Raw genomic sequence first — 24584 nt, 5'->3', positions numbered from 1 at the left:
CACACACACACACACAGAGAGAGAGAGAGAGAGAGAGAGAGAGAGAGAGAGAGAGGCTCACTAACACATACAATGCAGCCCTCTCTGATAGACAGCCATTTTTAAGGATCTATTACTATATTCAAATTAATATCTACTACTTTTTTATTAAATTTGTGAATTGGATGATGTGCTCACATAATTTGCAATGCTTAGGAACCTAAGATATACAGGAAGGAAGTGGCTTTTCCAAATGTCAGTCAGAAGCAGAGCTATCTGTATTTACTGCACACTTCCTCCTTTTATCCAAATTTTCTTCCTCAAATCACTCTAGTTTCATTTTAGGAAGAAGCTATCTCTCTTTTTTAAAATATATTTTCCTTAAGTATTAAAGTGGGTTTGACTATTTCAAGCTACTTAACCATCCACAGTACTAAAGTAGAAAAATTATCATTCTTTGTCATATAAAAGCATGTCTATGTGAAAATAACAATTAGCTCCATATGCTTATTTCTGATTCACAGTATTTAACACCTTTCTCAATATCGAATAATCTTGAAGTTAGCAACTAATTCATTAGTTCATAAGAGGGATTTTCCTGTCTCAAGTACTTGAACCCGTGAGCAATATTTCTCAATTCAAGTAGAATATTTGGAAAACGTTTTAAACAACACTAACAATGAGTGACAATATGTGTTGTGTTTCTTGTGGTTGACATGAGTCCTATAAATTGTCTCCTTCCCCTCAATAATCAGGAAAGTCTAAAAATAATTAAGATTCTTCTGAGACCATAAATATCCTGTTCTTAAAACTCATCAACTAATAGAAGATGGGTTTTGATTTGGGATGTCATTGATGAGATTTTAGGGTAGTATGTCTGAAATGTATTAGTGGTGTATCCTTCTTTTAATCAGTGTATTTTTAAAGTTCTTTAACATTATTTGTCTAGTTATTTCTTTTCTTCAGTATTTTATTGATTAGAGACAGGATTTCATGTTGCCCAGAATGCCCTTGAACTTGCAGCATACCAGTAGCTGATTTGAATACCAGATCCTTCTGTCTCCAACAGCAAGTACTACTCTGTCTATCTAACAAAGATATACATTAATGAGTGGAGAAATGAGCAATAGTGACAACAATATACATAGAGAGTTAATGTAGATGATCACCACTCTCAATGATCATAGTGTTAATTTGGTGTTTGAGTTTTTAATCTTTTCACAACACAATTTCTAGAAAAGATAGGTTGGCAAGCTTCTCAGTGGAGAGAAAACTTATGTTAAGTAGTGTATAGTAAAGTTACAATAATTAAATTATGTACAACATTCCAAACTGCTATAAAATTATTCGAAAGGTTTTAACCCCAAAACTGACAAATATTTGGGAGGTATATTCAACCTGCACTACTTTCTCGCAATAAATGCATGTATTAAAATGTCTTAGAGTAACCACTGCTGTGATTAATAATTATAACCAAGAACAACTTGAGGACAAAAGGATTTACTTGACTTACATATTCCTCGTCACAGTCTTTTGAGAGAAGCTAAGTCATGAATTTCCACCTGGCAGGAACCTGAAGGCAGTATCTGATTTAGAAGCCATGAAGGTATGCTGTTCACTGTCTTGCTCAGCCTAGTTTCTTATAGAACTCAGTGCTATCATCCCAGGAATGTCCTGACTGACCAACAAGTTAGGCTCTTCCCTACTAAGCACTATTTGAGAAAATGCCCTAAGGCTTACTGATTAAAGCCTGATACTATTTTCTTTTTTGTTTCTTTTATAAAAATTGGATATATTAGGTATTTATATTCCAAATGTTATTTCCCTTTCCCCTCTCCAATAGCCCCTCCCCCTCGTTCTATCAGGATGCTCCCACTCACACACACCCAACATAACTAATTGCCAGGAAATATTCTATTTCGTTTGAACATTTTTCCTTTGATTCTTAGGTCTATGTCAAAGTCAAAGAGTCAAACCCTATAAAGAGGTCTCAGAGCACAGATTTTGATCTCTGGAAAGTGACAACAGGAAGTGATAGAGATAAATATAGTCTGGGTAGAGATTGATGATTTGAGTTGTTAGTGACTGCAAAGAACCTTCTTTAATTTTCCCTTGCTCTCTTTCCTGTGCGCTGTCTTCAGATTGATTCCTTTACACGCCAGTCCTGTTCTGATACAAAGACTCTTACAATTCCACTCAGCCTCTTCTTTCTCAAGCCTTCATGGAGTTTGAAGCAGATGTATTCTATCCATGGTACATCAGACAGGAACTTTACCATGAAAGAGAAATATCACCATGATTTTTTTTCCTTCATTTTCTTTATCTTGGCAAACAATAGGGATGCAAGGAATAACTGTTAACCAAACTGAGAACAGAAATTAGACAATTGGCAAGACCCTCAGCTAACTTAAAATTTTTCGTAGTGTTCAGACTACTGAACTAAAGACTACTTATAACTAAAAACAAGTGTGATTTGGGGGTTGCTATAGAATATGGGAGAATGTTATCCACTCCATGCAGTATGGGATAAAGGGCATTACAGGATAAGTTATTACAGAAGATACTTGGGGAATAGAGTTTGACTTAGAAAAACATCATTTTTTAGCTAGATAACTATAAAGAAAATTATTATATAACTTATTAATGCCTTTGTTACATATAAAGTAAAGATAATTGTGTATATGTATTATTTCTGCTGTATACTAAACATTAAATTTGTAGAAAATTAAAAACTAAAGAGATTTGAAAACAACATTTGAAATTTTGTTGAAATCCAGGTCAGTGACAATAATCTTTTTTTCTTTGTTTTTTTTTTTTTGGTTATTTATTTAAATTTCAAATGTTATCCTCCGTCCCAGTTTCTCCTCTGGAAACCCACTATCCCATCCTCCCTCACCCCTGTGTCTATTAGGATGCTCCTCCACCTACCCACTCTCTCCCACCTCACTGCCCTAGAATTCCCTATGCTGAGGCATCGAGCCTCCTCAGAACCAAGGGCCTCTCCTCCCATTGACACCAGATAAGTCCATCCTCTATTACATATGTGACTGGAGCCATGGATTCCTCTATGAGTACTCTTTGGTTGGTGGGTTAGTCCCTGGGAGCTCTGGGGGGGGGGTCTGTTTGGTTGATATTGTTGTTCTTCCTATGGGCTTGTGAACCCCCTCAGCTCCCTCAGTCCTCCCCCTAATTCCTCCATCAGGGTCCCCGTGCCCAGTCCGATGGTTGGCTGCATGCATCCTCATCTGTATCAATAAGACTCTGGCAAAACCTCTCAGGAGACATCCATATCAGGCTCCTGTCAGCAAGCACTTCTTGGCATCAGCAATAGTGTCTGGATTTTGTGGTTCACAGACTATATGAAGCTAAGGAAGAAAGAAGACCAAAGTGTGGATGCTTCAGTCCTACTTAGAAGAGGGAACAAAATAATCACAGGACATAAAGGGAGGGAGGAACCTGGGAGGGACAGAGTAGAGGGTAGGGAAAGGGGGAAGGATCAGGTGTGGGAGGAGACAGGGGCGATGTACAGAGGGTCAAGAAATTGAACAGAGGTGTGTAGCAGTGAGGGACAGGGAATTGGCAATAGCCATCAGAAAGTCCCAAATGCCAGGAAAGCAAGAGTATCCTAGGAACCAACAGGGTTCCTAGGGTTATTAGCTGAAATACCCAACAAAGGAGAGAGAGAACCTGCAAAGACCATATCTGGAAGTAGGCATGGACCCTGGATGTGGAATGGGGTCACCTACCCAACTCAAAAGTTTTAACCCAGAATTGTTTCCGTCTAAAGGAAATACTGGGGAAAAGAGTGAATCAGAGACTGAGGGAAAGGCCATCCAGAGACTGCCCTGCTTGAGGATCTAACCCATATTCAGCCACCAAACCCAGTGACTACAATGTTACTTAATCCACAAGCTAAGATATAAAATATACTGATGTTCAATTACACTGCAAAAAGTGTTGGAACTTCTGGTCAGAAATTTACTGTTAAATTACTGATATCTTCATGATAACACAGTTAAGCCTTTGCTATAAGACATTTACATAAACACAAATGAAAAAAGTATTAAATAGACTCAGGAGCTTGTATTTAAAATATTAATATTACATTAATATTAGTATATTAATATATGTGTAATATATAGTTATGTGACAATAATAGTTTAAGAAGAGGTCCTGAATTTGTGAAGAAGTTGTGAAGGTTTGAGAAAAATTGTAGATGAAAGAGGAAAGAAAAATTATGTAAATATAACATTACTTGTAAAATTCTCAAAAACTAAATTAAATGTAGGCAAAAGTTTCAATACAACCTGTGAACACATAGTTTAAAAAAAAACAGAAAGTCAAATATAATTTGTTTTCCCTTAGTCAACATAAACGCCATCAACAGCTAGGCTCAAATTTGACTAAATTGCATGTTAGCTTTGGCATTCAGTCTGAATGTCAAGTTCATCGCATATTCCAGGATGAGAGATTATTATCCAGCAGGCAGAAGTACATATAACAGCAAGATTGCCTTAGTCTCTTCCTCTCTGACCTCTGTATTGTACATCATTTAATTCATGTATTACCAGGATTCATCCAGGGACAGAACAGACAGCTGATTTTTTTTTGTTTGGTTGTTTGTTTAAGGTAAAATTAAGACGATCAGTAAATGAAGAAAAAGTGAGTATTTATTATGGATGGAAGAATAAATCAAAATAATAGCAGATCAACTATGTGCTTTGGAACTAGGTAGCAAGGTACAGAAGCACTCTCCTGCAAGCCGGATGAACAGATCTGACTTTGGTTAAGATGTGAAAAGATTTAATGATATGGACCTGTCATGTTGATATGTTAATATGTTAACCCGCTTATACCAGCACATATTGTAGAATGAAGGCCAGGCCCATCCTAACTCCAATTCTCACAATTTACACCTGAGCTTGTTTTAACTCTAGAATACTAGTTCAATAAGTCAGTATAGATACAAAACAAAAAACAAAACAAAACAAAACAACTACAACAATAATAACCAGACAAATCTTATCCTACATTCTTATCTTACAAAGAAATGTACTCAATTGTTAAGTTAAAATGTGATTACTAGGGTGTAATAACATCTGAAGATGTTTTTGTTCTGCAGGCATAGCTATACTTTCTCAAATTCTAAGAACATTAAATGTATTTTCATACCTTACAAAACTGAATAGGTTATTATATAAAATGAAATCATTCAATAATGTAAGCTATGGTGATTTGAATAGATTTGGCCCCCATAGATACATGTTTGAGTGCTTACCCAGGGAGAATATTATTAGGAAGTGTGACCTTTTTGGAGGAGGTATGGCCCTGTTGTATAGGTAGTATGTCACTAGGAAAGTGGAACTTTGAGGTCCCATAAGTATGCTCAAGTCTGACCAGTTTTACACACAGTCAGTCCTCTTTTGCTGCCTGCTGATTAAATAGAGCTCTAAGCTCCTTTAGCTCCATATCTATCTGGATACTGCCTTGCTTCCCATCATGACGATAACACACTGAACCTCTGAAACTGTGAGACAGCCTCAATTAAATGTTTCCATGTATATGAATTGCCTTGGTAAAGTTGTCCCTTCACAGCAATGAAAACCCAACCCAGAAGTTGGTACAAGGGACAGGAAGGAGTATTGCTGTGATAGGCCTGACCATGCTTTTGTTTGGAGAAACGGGGATGTTAGGACTTTGGATTAGGAAAGCAATGGAACGATTCAATTGGAGCTTAATGGATCATAGTAGGAAAAGCATGGAATACCATGGTGTGTGTCCTATTTAAACCCTGGGGACCTGAATCAATAAGATTCAGAGAAAGGGATTTAGAATGTTGCTGTGAGATTGTTCTTGTAGTATTTTGGTAAAGAATGGAGCTGCTTTATGCCCTTGTCTGAAGAGTTTGCCTCAGGCTAAGGAATAGAGATTCATATTTATTTCACTGACAAAGGAAATATCCAAAAAGCCTAGCATAGACTCTCCTGTGGTTCACTCTTATAAGGAATATTTTGATCAAGCATGGCAAAGTAAATATAAAAACTATGTATGATTCAAATATTAAAGGGGGCATCAGGAAGGGGAATGGAGCTAAACCTTTGTTCCATGAGATTAGATGGAATTAAGGGAGTGGTGAGCACAGAGCAAGATACCACTCAGCTAAGCTTATTATTTATGCATGTTCAATTGAACAAGTGATAGTTTTATTATGTTAGACATTATTATAACCTGTTTATTGTTTTTAATTGGACATGAGGAAATATGCTATGTGACAAATTGGCAAGGTAGGAATTGCTACAGTCTGTGGCCAACATAGCTATTCCTGGAATGAACTACAATTCATAACTTATAAAGATCTTGTGAAAAAAGAACTAAAGAAAAGCTTAAGCCCAGGCATGGTAGTACATGCTTTTAATCCAAGGAGACACAGGCAAGCAAATCTCTGAGTTCAAGACTAGCCTGGTACAGCGTAAGTTCCAGGAAAAGAAATGTTTAGGACCAGGTATGGTGGTTGGCACTCATATTCAACCCCAACACTCAGGAAGCAGACTTGCAGATTTCTTAGTTTAAAGATAGTCTAGCAAGCAAGTCTCAGGACAGCCAAATTTGGACAATAAAGGAAATCATTGAAAACAAAAAGCTTGGGAAGGTATAATATAACAAGCAGGCCATGTTCCAGTCTCAGCAAGCAGCAGAATTCAGCAGCTTTGGCCATGTGGCTCTGGCTATAGAGTCAAAAGTAGAAGGGGTTATTGGAAGAGTTGATGCTGGTTACCTGGTGCTAATAAATTAGCTGTGATTAAGAATAAAGCAGCATTACTGAGGTGAAATCTTTTAGGAAGTATTTTCTGATAGGACAAAGAATTTGTGTTCCAGAGATAGTCCTTGTAATGGCAGCTGAACTTAGTAATTTGTAAGAATCACACAGGTTATACTGTTTTTGAAGGCATGAAGCGGTTGTTGAGAGCAACTGTTGCTTGACACTGCAAAAGGCCAGGAGTCTCATTGATAAAGATACTGCCTCAGTGACAGTTGAAGGTCCAGGACTGAAAGAGTCATGCTAAGAGTTGAGTCTTGGCATCATGAGGATAGCATATGAGAGGTTATTGGTGAAAGTGAATGTTAGTTGCATGGAAGACCCCAGTGTATTGAAGATGCCATTAACACAGATGACCATCAAGAAGAGCAGCAGCAGTGGAGTGGAGTCTAAAATAAGAGTCTAGAATGCTACAGAGGGCAGAGCAAGAGAAGTGACTCAAGCCCTTTGGAAGAGCCCAGAAGACCATTTGTGGATCACAGACATTGGAATAAGAAGCTTTGAAGTTGAACTGCCTTTAAGACCTTAAGATGTTAGAGATGCCAAGGGATACCTGCTGAGGAAAGCTTCTAACAGGGAGTAAAAACAGCCCCCCCCCAAAAGAATTGTGTTGCAGCCAACCAAAGTGAAAGGAGTTGGAGATTTGAAGGGCATTTTGACATCAAATATGGAAATGAAGAATTTGAAGTTTGACCAGATATTTTCTGGTCTTGCTTTTTTCCTGTATTTCCTTACTATGTACCCATACTTATGATTGCGAATATTTGAAGAATCGGATTTTTTTTTTTTTTGAGCTGGGGCAGAACCCAGGGCCTTGTGCTCGCTAGGCAAGCGCTCTACCACTGAGCTAAATCCCCAAGCCCGGATATTTTTTTTAATTTATATAGGATTACACTTAAGAGTTTGTATGAATCTCAGAAGAGACTTTGAACTTTGGACTTTTAAACATTGTTGAGACTGATTGAGTGTGTGAACTTGTGAAGTTGGACTAAATGCATTGTGACTTATGTTATGTCTACAGGGCTAGAGGGGTCAGGCAGTGGAGCGTGGTGTTTTGAATAGGTTTGTCCCCATAGATTCATGTTTCAATGTTTAGCCATAGTGAGTGGCACTATTTAAAGGTGGGTAGAGGGAATGTGGCCTTGCTGTGGGAAGTGTGTTGTTGTAGTGGCAGGACATTAAGAACATATATGTATATATGTCTGGACAGTGCGACACAAAGTCCCCTTCTGCTGCCTGCTGATCAAGATATAAAATTCTCATCTCCTCTAGTACCATGACTGCCCCCATGCTGCCATGCTTCCCACCATGCTTAAATAGACTGAACTTTCAAAACTGTAAGTGAGCCCAAGTAAATGTTTTCCTTTATAAGAACTGCCCTTGTAATGTTGTCCCTTCATAACAATGAAACTGTAACTAAGACATAGCATAATTAAGATAAAGGTAAAATGATTAAGCTAATGGAAAATCAGAAAATTTGTAGACCTAATGAGAAGGTACAGTAGGTAAAATCACCCAACAAAAAGCCTAAAGATCTGAATTCAATCCTTGGGGTCCATATATTGGGGCAAGAACTGAATCCATAAAGGTGTTTTTCCTCATCAACTTGTACATTAGGTCACACATGGCCACACATATATACATTTACATGTATAAGATAACTAAGTAAATGTAATAAAGAGAAAAATATGTACTTATTGATTGTTGGTAAAATGTACAGTACCAAAAAAAATTAAAATGACAAAAACTTAATTGCAACATAAATAGGTTGCCACAAAGAATAAAATATGTGTCAACTTTGTAGCTGATAAATTGGAATGAAGCAAAGCCAGTTTTTTTTATCCTTAGATATATTCTTCAAATGGATAATATTTTCTCCTAACGTGTTTGTTATTAACAGCTCTTTGGTAGTCACAAATGGATTCAAAGCAAAAAGCAAATTAATTAAAGGTAAATTCTATTATTGGAATAAATGGTGTTTTTTCCTACAAATGCTAAGTACTTAGTGACATGTGATTGACTTATAGTTGACTTCAAGGTTACACTAACAATGGTTTAATTGGAATTACTGGGACAAGAATGTGTTAGACGGTGTCCACATGCATATTCACCTGTATGTAAATGAGTGGGTAATGATGCATGTATGTGTATGCACATGTGTGTCTGTGTGTGTGTGTGTGTTGTCCGTTACTATTACTTGTTCATTTCTAAAAAAAATCAGTGAAAGTGGAAATTTTCATTTACTTTTAATACTGTTTCCTAAGCAATTCCTTCAAGTAATTTATATTCCCTTACTCAATATACATAAAAGGTTAAAAGAGAAATGGAGCATGTGTATATATAGAATAAGCTCAGGATTGAAAGTAGTGGAATTAATTTCTGTATTTTGTGTTTTACTATCTAAATTTTATGGTGTTTGGTGGCAATATACTCAGCAAAAACAGAAATAATTTCCAGATGTCATAAGAAATGTAAAGTTTAATTTTTCTTTCAGAGGTAACTGCTATGTACATACATCCACACACATAAAGGTACATACCTCTATATTATGTAAAGAGACACAAATATACAAATATAAATACACATATATGCATTTTCATATAAATACATACACATGTACACACATATATATATATTCAAACATGCATATAAATACACACAAGCCTATACACAGAATGAAATATACACACAAACATATATAAATACTAAAGCTACACACATGTATACACACACATACACATATATGCCTAATGACCTGATCTCACAATTAAAATATTACCAAATAAAAGACCATGCTATTTTATATTTTCTGCAAAAAAAATTTTTAATGGAAACTAAATCTCTTAACAATGCTATAAAATGTGCCTCAATTTTGTAATTATAAATGTTTGGACAAAATGTGAATCTTGGAATTAATGAGACTTGTTGAATTCACTATCTGGAAATAGGTGCATTTTAGAATATCACTGTGAAGGAAACAATTTGTAGTTTTAACCCTGTGTTGAATACCTACTCTATTGTATAACAGATAAAACACTGATTCCTCTAGAGCTCACGGGCTTCATAAAGATATCAAAGATGAATTCTAAAATTATAGCAAATATTGTTTTTGTGTTCCGTGAAAAAAATCAGAATGTCAAAGTGATATGCTGTTAATCTTAATTTAGGCTAGAAATATAAAAAAATAAAAATAAATCCCTGCTACAATTATTCAGTTTCCCACAGTAGGCTTATAATTCTTCCCACAATGTCATAGTTACAACTAAATTGAAAAGTCGAAAATGCTGCCAGGGTGGTTGTATAATCTCCTCCAGAGTTAAGTTTAATATCAAGAATTGCCTCTTCTCACACAAACAATAAAAAGTGTTCAAAGGCTAATTCTGTAATTTAATAACCAAGCACGTTTCTCATTTGGGTTCTCTGCAGATGAAAGAAATCTAATTTGATTGGTTTTACACGTCTCATCTTTAAAAATGGAAAACATCAGCAAATTGGCAAAATAAAGTTCTGACTCATTGAAAAGCACCACCCCTACAACCACTACCACAGAAGGCGCTCTTTTTGGTAGATGTGCCTACACATCACACTAATTCTCTTACAGGAAAAAAAAAATCAAGATTTGAAAGGAGTTAACTTGTGGTCATATTGATCTACTAGATTCAAATACCTTTTAAAAAGATTAATTAAATGGATGGTAGCCAGTGTTGATTCTCCTAGAAGATTCAGTTATACAGTGATGCTCATTTATAGAAAGAAAAGAGAAGACTTCACCTGCTACAGAGCGTCACTGAATTCATCTCCTCCAGTTTGTTTGGTGACAATTTAGACGTGTAGAGGAAAACAGTAAACTTCAAATGCACTACAGATTTCTTATTTTTTCTTTTTCCTTTCTCCAGACTGCAATCTGTTTTAAGAGAAAAACTGTTGCTTTTTCTTTAAACTGTTACAACTAATTTGATAATAATTACTACTAGTAATTATAATTTTACAGAATTCCAAGAATTCCAGTCGACCAATATTGTGGCAGTAAAAGACCTTTGAAGAAAGGCAGATTATTTGATTTATGTGGCTGAGTGGGACAATAAGACTATCTGATGATGAAGTCCTTTCAGCTGAGCGGTTTATGCTACGGTGCCACTTTGTGTTAATGTTCAGCCTTCACAGGGCTATGCTAATGAAAATCTCCATGACTGCCTTACTTACAGATTAACTACACTTTATTTGAACTGCAGACCATACTCATCCCATACACAATTAAGAGGACTATAAAATCGGCTCTGGCAGGTCTCTTGGGGATCCGGAAAAGATGTTACTTTCATAAGAGATGGCATCTTTGAGAAGATTAAGCCCTAATGACCTTAGATGGGAAAGTGGGATACCTGGACAGATGGCTGATCCTGGCCCTCAGAAGGTCTTGCCTATTGTTGGTGTACCTGAATTGGTTTTTAAAATTATTATAAAGATGTTATTTTTTTAAAAAAGAAAGTAAAAATGTCACTTTACTCTTGTTTAGGTTGCAGGACTAGGTTTCCCCTTCCAAGGTTGTGTAATCATGGTCCATGGTGCTTGCAAAGCACTTACAGGATCCCATCCTTGCTGTTAAAATTTTCTGACTGTGCTTTGGGAATAAATCATCTTTGTAAATGTCAGTCTGGGAACGAGTGGCCTATGTGAGTGGACATCATTCAAGCCCCTGAGCCAAATCTTATGGATAAAGAGAGTTTACATTCTAAAATTTTGTTGTAATAAATATAAATTAACTACAACATAGTTTTCCTAAAGAAATTGTTTCAATGTCTATTAAGTTACCACTAATGAAAAGCTGGATAGTTAATTAAAAATATTTTGGCCCTCAAGCCACTAAAGAATCGTTATGGATTTGCTTGATAGTTTCTAGGTCTGGCAGAAGTGTGCAGTGGAGAAACTTTAATTCATGGAAAAATGCTTCAGTGCAAACAACTCTAGGTTAGGCAACAAATGTCAGATGAATTTCAGAATATCAAACCCAGGGCAAATTAACTCAAGGCAGATAAGAAGATACACATGAGTTTGAGAATGAGGATAACCAAAAAACAAAAACTAATTCTCCTTTAACCTTCGGGGTCGGGGGACACAAATGTTATAAAATCAAGAGGATTCAAACAACTGCTGTGAACTTGTGACTTCAAGATATGAGGGCTGAGATGCAGCATACCTTTAATCTATTTAATTCCAGCCTTCTCTGGAGGCAGACCCAGGAAAATATATGTTCAAGGTCAGCCTGAACTATAAAGTGAATTCAAAACCAGCCAGGGATGTTGCACAGAGAAAAAGATAGATAGATAGATAGATAGATAGATAGATAGATAGATAGATAGATAGATAGATAGATAAATGTATGAGAGGGCTGAAAGAGAAGCTGTGTTTATAAACCCTCGGAATAGGTTTAATAAACAAAGTCTGCATAACAACACCACCAGATGCTATGCCAATGTTGATGAAGAAAATTTTACAAATCTCCACCCAAAGGCAATCAAGGGGTGATCAACGCAGATGAAAGAGGGACTTATTTTATTGAGGGAAAATCCCCCCACCCAAAGTCTATCTGGTGCCAAGTAGCCATAACCTAAACACTTAAAAATAAGAAAGAATTTAATTTTTTCTCAAAAAGACACGACTACTGAATGAAACTCTTTGATTGCAGTTTTCTCCTTGGAAAAATGAAGGTGTTTATCCTGAGTTGTTAGCAAGGTACTCCAATTTCAGTGTGTTGTACTTAATTAGCTTCACTTCTTACAAAGCACACAGGACCTTCTTTTCCTTAGTCCAGTTCTCTGGATTGCTCAATGAAAAAAAATGATGTTTAATATAGAAATTTAAAGACAGATAAACCCCAAGGGAAGGAAAGAGAAAACATTTTCAGACACGCAGGAAGACAATTCATTTCAGTAGACCTTAGTTAAAGAAACAATCTGTGGGTAGACTCTAGCAAATGAAAAACAAAGAAAATGGAAAAGTTAAACTGACAGAAAAGAAAATCTTAAGGTGGCTGTGAGGCATTCCTGTGAAAGTTTGTTAAAATTACGGAGATCTCAAAACTCATGAGAATGTTAATTGTATCTTGCTTTGCTTTTTTATATATATTAAGAAATTATTGTAGATTTTCAGTTTTTTAATGCTGCTACACCAGTCATGAGCATAACATTATAAAAGATGGAAAATCAGTTTTGAATGATTGAACTTTATTACTGCAGAAGAAAATAAAATTCACATCTAATATCTAAAAATAAAAATAAAAAAATGAGGAGGAGGAGGGGAGGAGGAGAAGGAAAAAGAGGGAGAGGAAGAGGAGGAGGAGGAAGGAAGAGAGGGGGAGGAGGATGAGGAAGAGGAGAAGGAGGAGGAGGAGGGGGAGGGAGTGAGGGGGAGGAGGGGGGAAAGGAGGAGGGGAATTAGGAGGAGGAGGAGGGGGAAGAGGAGAAGGAGGAGGAGAGGGGGAGGAGGAACACTTAAATTGGACAGGCACTGCAGGATAGCAGTGAAGGATTATATAAAGGCAGGACTGATTACCTAGATTCTTGAAACACTTTGTAGCTATCTTATTTTATGTAGTATTAGTTGCATTTATTAGAAACATAAAGAGACTGCAAGAGGATTTTATTTCCTTTACAATGACTTAATCAATGGCCATTCAGTTTTAAGTATCTGCTACTAATTTGTTAGACTTCTGTGCCCAGGTATTTTCTTATATATCTCTCTTCAACAGAACCTGTAGATTCACCTAAAACCCAGAGTACATTTCTTCATTGATGGTACTGACTTACAAGGAATTACAGTTAATTTCTTTATTTATGTGGCATTTGATGAAAATTGCATGTATACACACACAAGATATGCATATTCTGAACACAAATGGTATAGTAAAAATATCATAACACATTAAACTAGGAAAGATTAAAGGTACGGATTTGTGCATATGTATATACATCATTAGAATTTACAAATAAATTTAATTATTTGATAATACATCACAAATAACTATATAATAAAATACAGAATAGTGTGATTTCTTCACTAGGACTTTTTTTATTTGATAATTTCAATATTGCTTACAGTAAGCTATCCTACCAAATAGCCAAAATTTCATTTCAGGAACAGAATATTTTATCATAGATAATACTGTTGTAGATGGAAAAATGCCAGAGGCCCTTCTAGTATCTAAAGATAGCAATTAAAGTCATTAATAATTTTTGAAGACTAAGATCTTAGCCAAGAGTTAGTGAGGCTAGCAAAGTAGCTAAATTAATGGTCCTGATTTCAAAGGGCTGAGATGTAGAAGTGATTTGGATAAACTATAATAAAGGACATAAGAGAAAACTCGAAACCTCAGTCTAAGTTGAACAACACAAGGAAAAAAAATCATAAGGATTGTTAAATTGCTTAGTAGAATTAAAATAGTGCTTCTATGTAAACTTTAACACTAAGAACGGAGAAATGAAGTGAAAGCCAAAAACTATCAAAATAATAATTGAAATGCTATTTATTTACTTATTTATTTATTTATTTATTTATTTGGATTTTTAAGGGGGAAACAGTATCACACTGTGACCTAGGCTACCTCAGAACTCAGAATATAGACGAGGATGATCTTGGATATGCTGCAATCCTTTGATCGGACCTTTCTTAGTACTGGGATTACAGACATATGTCAAAAGCCAGGCTGATCTCTCACACTTCAGACACTGGGTGGAGTACTGGAAATACACATGAAACAAAATGAAGTCATTCCTTCTCTTGGATTTCACCAAGTATTGACAAATTACTCTCAGCTCTTTAGAGAAATGTAAATTCACAAAAGACACTAATGTATATATAGATGATGACAGATAGATTGATGGATAGATGATAGTGATAGATAGATAGATAGTAGACAGATAGTAGATAAATGATATGGAAAAGGAGAAAGAATGAGAGGGAGAAAGAGAGACAGAGAGAGACAGAAAGAGTTCTGAGGAAGGATATTGAGGTGAGAGAAGGTTGCTTGGTGAGCTGAGGACTGAAGGTTATTTATTATCCTAGGAGAGAGAATTTAACCCTACCTGTGAGAAGTACTCTGCTTCAAAGTTCTCCTCATAGAGATTGGCAACCTCACCCAATTCACTATCAAAAGGATGGTCTAGGCCCAGTATTCAGCAAATAACCATGCTAATTCTCAAATATCTTCATTACCAGGGCTCTTTGCAATTCGAATGATACAATGCTCTCTTTATTTCTTAAATATACTGTTCAAGTTACACTCACATGAGTTTAGAGTGTCAACAGAAGCTCCAACTTCCTCAGCTTCACTCTCTCTGGTAAACATAGAGGCTTGCAATCAAGTGAATCATTTCTAGAAAAAAGATAAAGTTAAAACATAACATTAGCTTTTTTCTTTTTTTCCAGAACTGAGGACTGAACCCAGGGCCTTGTGCTTGCTAGGCAAGCGCTCTACCACTGAGCCAAATCCCCAACCCGTAACATTACTCTTAAGAAAGTTCAACAAACTTATTAGAAAATATAACCTGCGTGTGTGTGTGTGTGTGTGTGTGTGTGTGTGTGTGTGTGTGTGTTTATGTGTGCTTTGCTTCATGCTTAAGGACTTTTCCAAATTACAAGAGGGCAGTTATGTATGTAAACATAATACTTTGTTCTGTAAAATATATTCATTTATAAAGACTTTTTAATAGATTGTTGAGTAATATTTTCCTAAGGAGAAAACAAGATATGCCATTGTTCACTTCTCTCTTCTTGTGAACACTATTTTTGTCAAAGGAACTCATTCCAGGTCCTTGGTTTTTCTTACTTATAGCCCCTTCCCTCTCTCTTCTTGATTTTATTTTACTTATTCACTTTATATCCTACTCACTGCCCTCCTCCTAGCCACCCCCTCTCATAATCATCCCCCCATCTTCCCTCCCCTTTTCCTCTGAGCAGGTGGGGACCCCTGGGTAACCCTCGAGTCTGGCACTTCAATTCTCTGCAAGGCTAGGCTAGGCACTTCCTCTCCCATTGAGGCAAGCCAGACACTTCTGCCATTGAGGCAAGCCAGACAAGGCAGCCCAGCTATAAGAAAATATGCCATATATTGGCAACAGCCTTTGGGATAGCCTCAGTCCCAGTTGTTTGGGATTCACATGAAACCAAGCTGCACATCTGCTACATCTGTGTGGGGAGTCCTAGGTGTATGTTCTTTTGTTGGTGGTTCAGGCTCTCAGACTCCCAAGAGTCCAGATTAGTTGACTCTTGGTTTTCCTGTGTAGTTCCAAAGAATTGGAGCCTGCAATTCTTCTCCTATATTTCTATAAGAGTCCTTAAACTTCATCCATTGTTTGTGGCAGTCAGCTGCTGGATGGACCATTTCAAAGACAACATGCTCCTGTCTGCTGTTCCACATTCTTAAACAAGGCGTGCCTCTCACTTCTCATGCCACTTGGTCTGCTCTTTTGCCTGAAATGCTGTTCTTCTTTTTCAGTATTCCCAATTACTAAACATCAAATTCTGATTCCTTTCCAATTTTCCTCCCTGCCTTCTTCTCTTTCTGAGCTGCCTATAAAAATTATCAATCTTATCTACATTTCCACAAATATCTTTCTTATTTAGACATACAGTGCACAGGAAAATGCAAGAATGATAGGTGGAAATTAGGTAAATGGCGTTTGTTACACTGGTTGAGTATAAAGATAGAGTAGGATAGGAATTCTTTTATTATTTATATTGTAAACAATCGTGGCAGTAATTCAACTCATAAATTATAAGAACTGAATACAGCAAATTAGCCATTTAGTTAAGAATGGTAGATTTACATGTCAAAGATTAGAAAGTCCTTCCCAATTAAACAGTTTTCATTTATATGTAGGACTCCATTCTCTCAAGTTTTCTTCTCCAGTCTGGTCAGTTTTCAGTCACCTCCAAGGTTTGTCTTTCCTTTCCTGTAATAGTGAACTGCACAGTGACTCACACCCTAAACACAGCATTTTGTCTTGTAGGAATCATTCTCCTCATGACCTACTTCGAGCTCTAAGCAATATCTTCTTGCATAGCTTGGCCACAGATATATTTCCTCTCAGACTCTAATCAGCAGTAGCCATATTGAGAGTAGATGACGATCTTTATACACTGTTCTGAAGTATCACGTGAGACTTAGAATATGTACAAGTGAGCTCCCTGCCACCAGTCTAGTCCTTCGACAATCTAGGTAAGGACACATTTATCCTTTCATTCTAAGACACTGGGAGCCACCATTTCACTACAAAAGGAAAAAGGGTTTCTGAACAAAATAACCGGAATGGGGAAGATTTTACTTCATCTCACACTGCCATGTAACAGTTCATCACATAGCTGTCAGGAAAGCAACTCTAGGAAGAACCGTGGAGGAAGAAACTGAAACAGAGGCCACTGAGCAACGCAGGGATGCTGAGTGCTGTTTACAGGTGTTCAATCTCTCTCTCTCTCTCTCTCTCTCTCTCTCTCTCTCTCTCTCTCTCTGTCTGTCTCTCTCTCTCTCTCTCTCTCTCTCTCTCTCTCTCTCTCTCTCTCTCTCTGACTCAAAATTAACCATCAGCTAGCTTATTTATACAGCTCAGACCCACTTGCCTTATGGTTTCCACCAGTGGGCTTATCCCTCCTGCATCAATTAGCATCCAAGAAATGCACCCATATGCATGTACGCAGGTCAAATAGATCGAGGCAAATCCTCGATTGAAGTTCCTCCCTCACGGGTGACAAATCCTTATCCTTCCCAAGGAAGAATCATTAGTATGCCCCAAACCAAGTGTGTTAACATACAGGCTAGTCCTATTTTCTAAATGCATTGAAAATGCAACTCTGGTTTTCTTTTTGTCTTCAAAACTACAGCTCCAAACTACTTTAAGGATTTTCAAGTTTCATTGTACCAGAGTCTAAATTTTCTACTTGCAACAGCTTTTTCTGTAGAGAATCCTAAATATATAACAAACCCTACATAATCCTGTTCAGGTTGTTACATAGACTTCTTACTCTCTGCAGAATAATGTCTTCTAGGAGTTCCTGGGAATTCCTGGGCCTGTTTCTTTCCAGGACTTGTTTCTAATATTCCTTTCCTCTAAAATGCACTTCACTTAAGCCTAAACAATCACTTTTTGCCTACACCTGATTTTCCTATCATTCAGCCATTTTGTTCTATTTCAAAATGGAACATCTTGGGATTCCTTATCCTAATCAACATCTCAAGGATTATTCAAAGCTCTCGTTAATATAAGACACTTTCCTTTTTTGAATGGACTTGTAGAATTGCTTTTTCCTCTCCCTTATGCAAGAAAGCAGCTTAAATTTTTGTTTTTGTTTTTCACTTCTGTATTTCCAATCTCTAGTGTCTTAAATTACCCCTCCTATGTGGTTTAGAATTAACTATATTAATTTGATGAAGAAAGCCTTAGATTTCTAAGGAATTGATGAGTGATAGTGCACCAGATATTATAGTTTCTTTGATGTCAAATTTGTAAGGATATATCTGGGTCTTTCTCCTTTATTAACATATGTTTCTATTGTCACATAATAGAGTATCCACAGCCCCATATGCCTGACACAGAATTTGATTATCCAAATTGGGGGGGGGAGGGCTATTGAGAGATTTATATCTCCAAATCAGGGAATAAATACCTTCTTGTTTTTCTTTTCTGTGAAAAATTAGATTCCAGCGCACAGATCTGCCATGTTTTACATACAGACATTCTCCTGAGTTATATTATAAAGCCTTAGGTACAGAACTGTAATGATTTCAGTGACATATTATCTGTCATTTTCATGTGGGAACTGAGCCAATAAAGTGACATCACCCTATAAAATAGGACTTGAATACTAAAAATCCTGCAAATGAAACAGAACAAATTGAATATATAGCTCAGATAAGGAAACTTCAATCCTGATAAAAGTAAGCTTTGCCCAGTTGACAGAAGGCAGAAAGCTTAGCTTTAGCAATGTTAGACATTTCCCAAAAAGTTGTAACATTAGTGGGGTACCTAATACTAAATATTGGCTTTTTGAACTTCAAACTTGTTAAGTATGTATGTTTCAATATGATAAGCAACATTGACAAGTAAGATAGATGACATTTTGCCATATATAAAAGCATAGGGAATAGCCTATTAATAAAAGTAATAATATATATTATATAGTACTTTGAATAGCTATTCTTCATTAGATTGAACTCTAAGCTCATTCCATGTACCAATACCTAATTGTTAAATATTCCAGTGGAATTAGGACCTTAATCATTATCTCCATTTAAACCTGAAGGACGAGGAAATGAGGGAATAATTGGCATGTACACAGAACACGAAGAGTAGAATGACTATGTGATAAGCAACCCTTTCTTCATCTTGAGCTTCAAAACCATATTGTAGTAAACACAAACTGAAAAGAGTAGAAAACAAAAAAAAAAAAAACCCTTCATTCCTGTTTGGATTCATTCCTATTCATAAATTAAATCTGTTTCAGAAAGATTCGGCAATACCCTATCACTAACTTTAACTATAAATGGTTCCCTTTCCAGGAAATTACAACCATGACTTTGTTTCAAAAGTTGTTATGTCCACCTTGCTATAACTACCTTTCTACGACCACCTTGTAATCATGTATTTTTTCAGGAGGTTGTTATGACCAACTTATTATGCTTATGGTTCTACCAATTTGCCTGCCAAATACCCTATTTGGACATGCTCTCCTAATTTATAAAAGTCTTTATATTCCCAATGTCTAATGATTATCTCTTAAACCTTGACTTTGGGAGAAACGTTCCTATACATGAATAAAAACCTTGTTATAATCAATTTGGCCATTATTGGTGACAGTAATTTTCCTGCTTTCATCGGTGGGATTAACATGTACTATGCTAGATACTTCTCTATTACAAAAGCAAATATTCATTTAACAGATATATATCATCTGGAATCAATAAGCATTCAAAAAAGGCAAATATGTCAGATCTCATAGAAAATTGCCAGAATATTTAGAAGCTGAATAATGGCTTCAAAGCAAAGTATCTGAAAGCATGGTAAGACCCTTGCAGAGTTGACTTCTTTACTGTAAATAATGGTTCTAGAGCACTGAGTCTCCCAAGTCTCTCATCTTATTTGTAATCACTTTTGTGAACTGAGACCTAGGAATGTTGGAGAGTGACTGCAGTAATTCACTATAATAAAATACTAATGAAAAGGATCAATTTAATCTGAGGATTCTATGTCTGGTGTCACTTTAAAAGGATTACTTGCGAATGTTCTCTTAGTTGCCATAGTACACTGGGAAAATCCGATAAAGAAAAATGAATAGGATTGTGTCTTCCTCCAATTGTGACAGTTTGTTTTCTCATGATATACAACCAGTTTGGCAGGGAGAAAACCTAATCTTCCTCTGACCTTTCTCCATTTGAGTGCAAGCCCCACAACAATTCGAAACTGTCACACTGAAGAGGTCTGAACGCAGAATGAGAAAATCCTCAGATATTTTAACTTGCCTGACAACAGACTCGAAAATAGTTTAGAGCACTGTTGTCATAGAGGTTTGGTTATGAAACTTCGCCCTTATGTTCCTGATCACAGTAGTGGATAGAATGTGCTAGACACAGACAGCAGACATGCCCCTGGATTCATTGGAATGCACATCTCTGCTTGGTGTTGTTTAGATTAGTTTGTAAATGTCAGCAGTTAGTTTGGCAAACACAGATATTTTCTTTTTTAGGTAAATAAACATAGAACTCCTAAAAATGTAGAAATGAGATAGATTGGTACAAACTAAAACCAAACGGAGCTATACATTTGTTCTCAGATGACAAGACTAAGGTCACAACTCTGAAATACACCATTGTTCCCACTAAGTAGCTCTGATTCTCATGACTGCCCTAGTTTCTACATCTTTGTACTTAAAGAGGGGGAATTATTTAAATGTATGCATTTTGACTTCTCAGATTATAAAATACTCCAGTGTAATGAGTCTATCTTGCAAATGCATGTTCTGATTTAACACCAGGCACTAGCAAATTTACATAACTATACAGTAAATGGAAAGGTAGGTGGTCATGCAGGACTAGGGCAATTCAACAAATTATCATAAAGTGTGAAAATGATGCTTGCATACTTGTGAAGAGTTATAAAAATTTTTAAAAGCCTAGCTCAGAGATGGTATATCTGATGATTGTATATATGCTTCGTGTGCCTATGTATAAGGTTTCACTATGAGAATAACAAAAAAGTTTCATGAAACATAACGTTAAGGTATAAAATGAATGATGATATTGCATTGAACATTAATGCTCTTTACAAAAAACATTTATGACGTGAATCATAAATGAGATTCGGTTTTATAAATAGGTATTAAAATGACACTTCAGAAATTCAAAACCATTCTTTAGTATTGGCGCTTAAATAAGTCCAAAAATTATCTACTCAAGACTTGTTGTAAATAACTACCAAGAATCACTTTCAAATCATTACTTCTTTTTCATGGAACTAAAATCCTGGCATATCGGTCTATTTGAAATTAATCTTTCAGTATTTCCTTTTTTTTTCCTTCAGAAATGAACTTACTATTCTGGGCGAATAGCTTAAAATTGAGTGGATGTTTTATTTATAAACAGATCCATCCCTTTTCACATATTAATGAACTACTGTAATTAGGACTCTAAATTAGTAGTAAGGAAAAATTACAAAAAAAGAATAAGAAAAATAAAAATAAGAAGAAGAAGAAGAGGAGGAAGAAGAAGAAGAAGAAGAAGAAGAAGAAGAAGAAGAAGAAGAAGAAGAAGAAGAAGAAGAAGAAGAAGGAGGAGGAGGAGGAGGAGGAGGAGGAGAAGAAGAAGAAGAAGAAGAAGAAGAAGAAGAGGAAGAAGAAGGAGAAGAAGAAGAAGAAGAAGAAGGAGAAGAAGAAGAAGAAAAAGAAGAAGAAGAAAAAGAAGAAGAAGAAGAAGACTACGACGATGACGACGGTCTGTATTTAGCTACCCCTAATACTTTACAGTCAAATAAATAAAGCTAACTCCATTGAAGGAAAAGAGTTCAAATTTGTAAGTGAGGCCAATTTATTTTGTTCTCACTAAATATACAAGGATGTAAAGAAAGTTTTTTAAAAAGTAAAAGAAAGAATATAAAGAAATAAAGGAAGACTATGTATAGATCTCTGCTCTTGTATGATATTTCTGAGTAAATAATTCCAAAAAATATTTTACCAAATGTGACATACAAATACTTTGCAAATTTATTTCTCATTCATGTATCTTGTCAATGTGCTCTGTTTTAACAGAGGGAAATTATCCTGGAGATACAACTTGCTTATTTTACCATTGGATGGCAATCTCCAAGAAATATACCTGTGCCATATCCATGACCACCCAATAAGTTGGTTTCATTCACAGTACCACAATATAGAGTGTCGTGCCACAAAAACTATTGAGTTGGTACCATCTCTCAAGAACATTATTTTTGGAGATTGAAGTCATTTAGAAAGTCCATACTTTGTATCAGGTGTATATTTCCATCATGAACTATCAATAATTTTCAGATAGCATAGAACCACTTTTTTTATTTCACCTCATTGTGCCTTAGTTTTCCTAGCCATAAAACTGACTGCTCATATGAAAGTATTGAGTCTATTTTGGATACAAGTCAAATGATTCTGCAAAACCCCTATAGAAACATAGTGCCTACTAAAGTGTATTATTAATTAAAGCTCCCACACCCTGAAGCAGATTTTCCTTTACTCTACACAGGAGGGAAAATATATATGAGACTCTGTACTTTATCAAAGGCGCACACTTGTGAAGCATCGGACTTAAAAATCCTGCATTAGCCTTCTTTTCCTTGCCTTGCCTACAACTTCAGGCTGAAGTCATATCCTACGGAGCTCTGAGAAAATGTCTTCTAGATGTTCCTCTTTGTTATTCTACCTATCATCTGGGACACTCTTCACAGTGCCTACTTCTGACATGATTTTTCAAAATCATGTACCTCTTTCAGCTGCTTTAAAATTTGAGTGACTCTCACTTGCACTCACAACAAAATACAAGGGTTGTCAGAAAAGCATTCTAAGCCTTTCACAGAAAACAGACTTTTACAGCATTCCCAGATGGTTCCAAGCTCAAGACAACTGAATTCTGAGAGTTACCTTCCAAGCTAAGGGGCATCGGAGTTTAAATCTTGTATGACCTTGTTGTCACCTGTATACATGCATACAACTTATTTTATGTCACTAATTCTTAAGAATTATAACATTTAACATTTGGGGATATGTGATAGACACTGGAAACATATTACTTATTTTATTGTTATTGTTATGATTATAAAGTAGAAAATATTGACCTTCATAGTTTGGTAATTTGCAGAACATCTAACAAAGTAAATGTAGAGACATGAATAAAAGATTTATTTAAAAAAATTCTTTTATGGTGTACAAGCTTTTATTGTATAAGAAGTAAGCATTCTTATGCTTATTTTCTTCATTACAATATAAGATGAGAATTGAATAACACAATAATGAGTGTAATAATTTATTTTGCTATCTCTATCCATTTATATCTATCTGAAAAGGAGTTTACAACTGCATAGTAATAAAAATAGGAACATTCTAAATCTTACTCCTTCTTTGAAGGATTAAGAAATGCAAATTGATTTTGTAGCTCTCCAAGAATATACTATTCTGCCAATGGATAGTCTCATATAAATTTTACACATGCTTATGTTAAATATAGGTTAACTGGTGGTTTATTTTGAAATGCTCACAGTGATTAATCAAGGCTGTTTCTTTTAGTAATGAGAGACATTCAGTGATATTTCAGGCCTTTAAAGTTTGGATAAATTAAGATCATGAGCTTGAAAACTCACTTGAACTTAGGAAAATATTTTGGGCATGGGGAAGTTCAACAGCAGTGTCTTGTAACAACAGTGTCTTGTAACAACAGTGTCTTGTAACATAGTCTTGGAGCTCACTCCTGGTGTTAAGCTGACTCATAGATGTCTTCAAACAGACTGGTAGCCCTACCTGAAAAATGAGCAGTTTGGCTAATTTTGAGCTGACTATATACTTTTAGTCTTCAACATTCCTTATAAAACCCACTAAATACCAAATTGAACCAAATGCTAAACACAAAGAATAATATTTTTTACGTCTACAATTTTCAACTAGAAGATGGATATAAGAAATTATTGAATGTGACACCTTTTCATACACACACATTATATATATATATATGTATGTACATACATATATATATTATATATATATATATATATATTACAAAAAGACATCTTTGTAACTGAGTTAGGAACCAAAGAGCAAGTTCAAAAGATATACAAGAATTATGCTGAGGAAAATTATGAAGACAAACTGCTAGTGGACAAGTGGAGAAAAGAAGAGGCTTCAGAAGATGCCGAAAGATTGAGATATTTGAAAAAAACTAGAGGCCAAAGAGAGCATGGAAATGGACATTATAGAAGAGTATGGGTGTTTCTGCAGTTCCAACAAAGATGCAGAGAGCTGATGGAGAGTTCATTGGAGAAATTCCACATTAGAGCCATTTTGAGAATCAGGAATGGACCTGAGCTAGTAGAAGGCCTTGGGAAATACATTCTAGCAGCAAATTCTCCATTAGATCCCAAGAGCAGTGACTTGGACTGTCAGTCATTTAAGCTTACTAGGACAGATGGCTCAATTTCCTGAATGCCACCATGGGAATAGTTAGTTTTCAGGTGGACTACAGATTTTCAGAAGGTCTTCAGTTTTGACAGACGATTGGCAGTCAAAAACT

General features: G+C 35.8%; 1 protein-coding gene across 21 annotated transcripts in view; it reads right to left on the bottom strand.

The window, feature by feature from the left end:
* Lrrc4c (leucine rich repeat containing 4C) overlaps window positions 1-24584 on the bottom strand; it is a 1379071-nt gene that overhangs the window by 796215 nt on the left and 558272 nt on the right. For 19 of the 21 annotated variants that reach the window (XM_063283692.1, XM_063283688.1, XM_063283697.1 and 16 more), the window contains one exon: window positions 15077-15164. The exons of the other annotated variants lie outside the window; for them this stretch is intronic. The gene's annotated coding sequence lies outside the window, so the exon portion shown is untranslated. The remainder of the gene's footprint in view (window positions 1-15076; window positions 15165-24584) is intronic. 21 annotated transcript variants of the gene reach the window in all.

Source organism: Rattus norvegicus, chromosome 3, assembly GCF_036323735.1.
Source record: "Rattus norvegicus strain BN/NHsdMcwi chromosome 3, GRCr8, whole genome shotgun sequence".
Classification (NCBI taxonomy): Eukaryota; Metazoa; Chordata; class Mammalia; order Rodentia; family Muridae; genus Rattus; species Rattus norvegicus.
The sequence above is the reverse complement of the archived record's forward strand: the minus strand, read 5'-3'. Positions and strand labels throughout refer to the sequence as shown.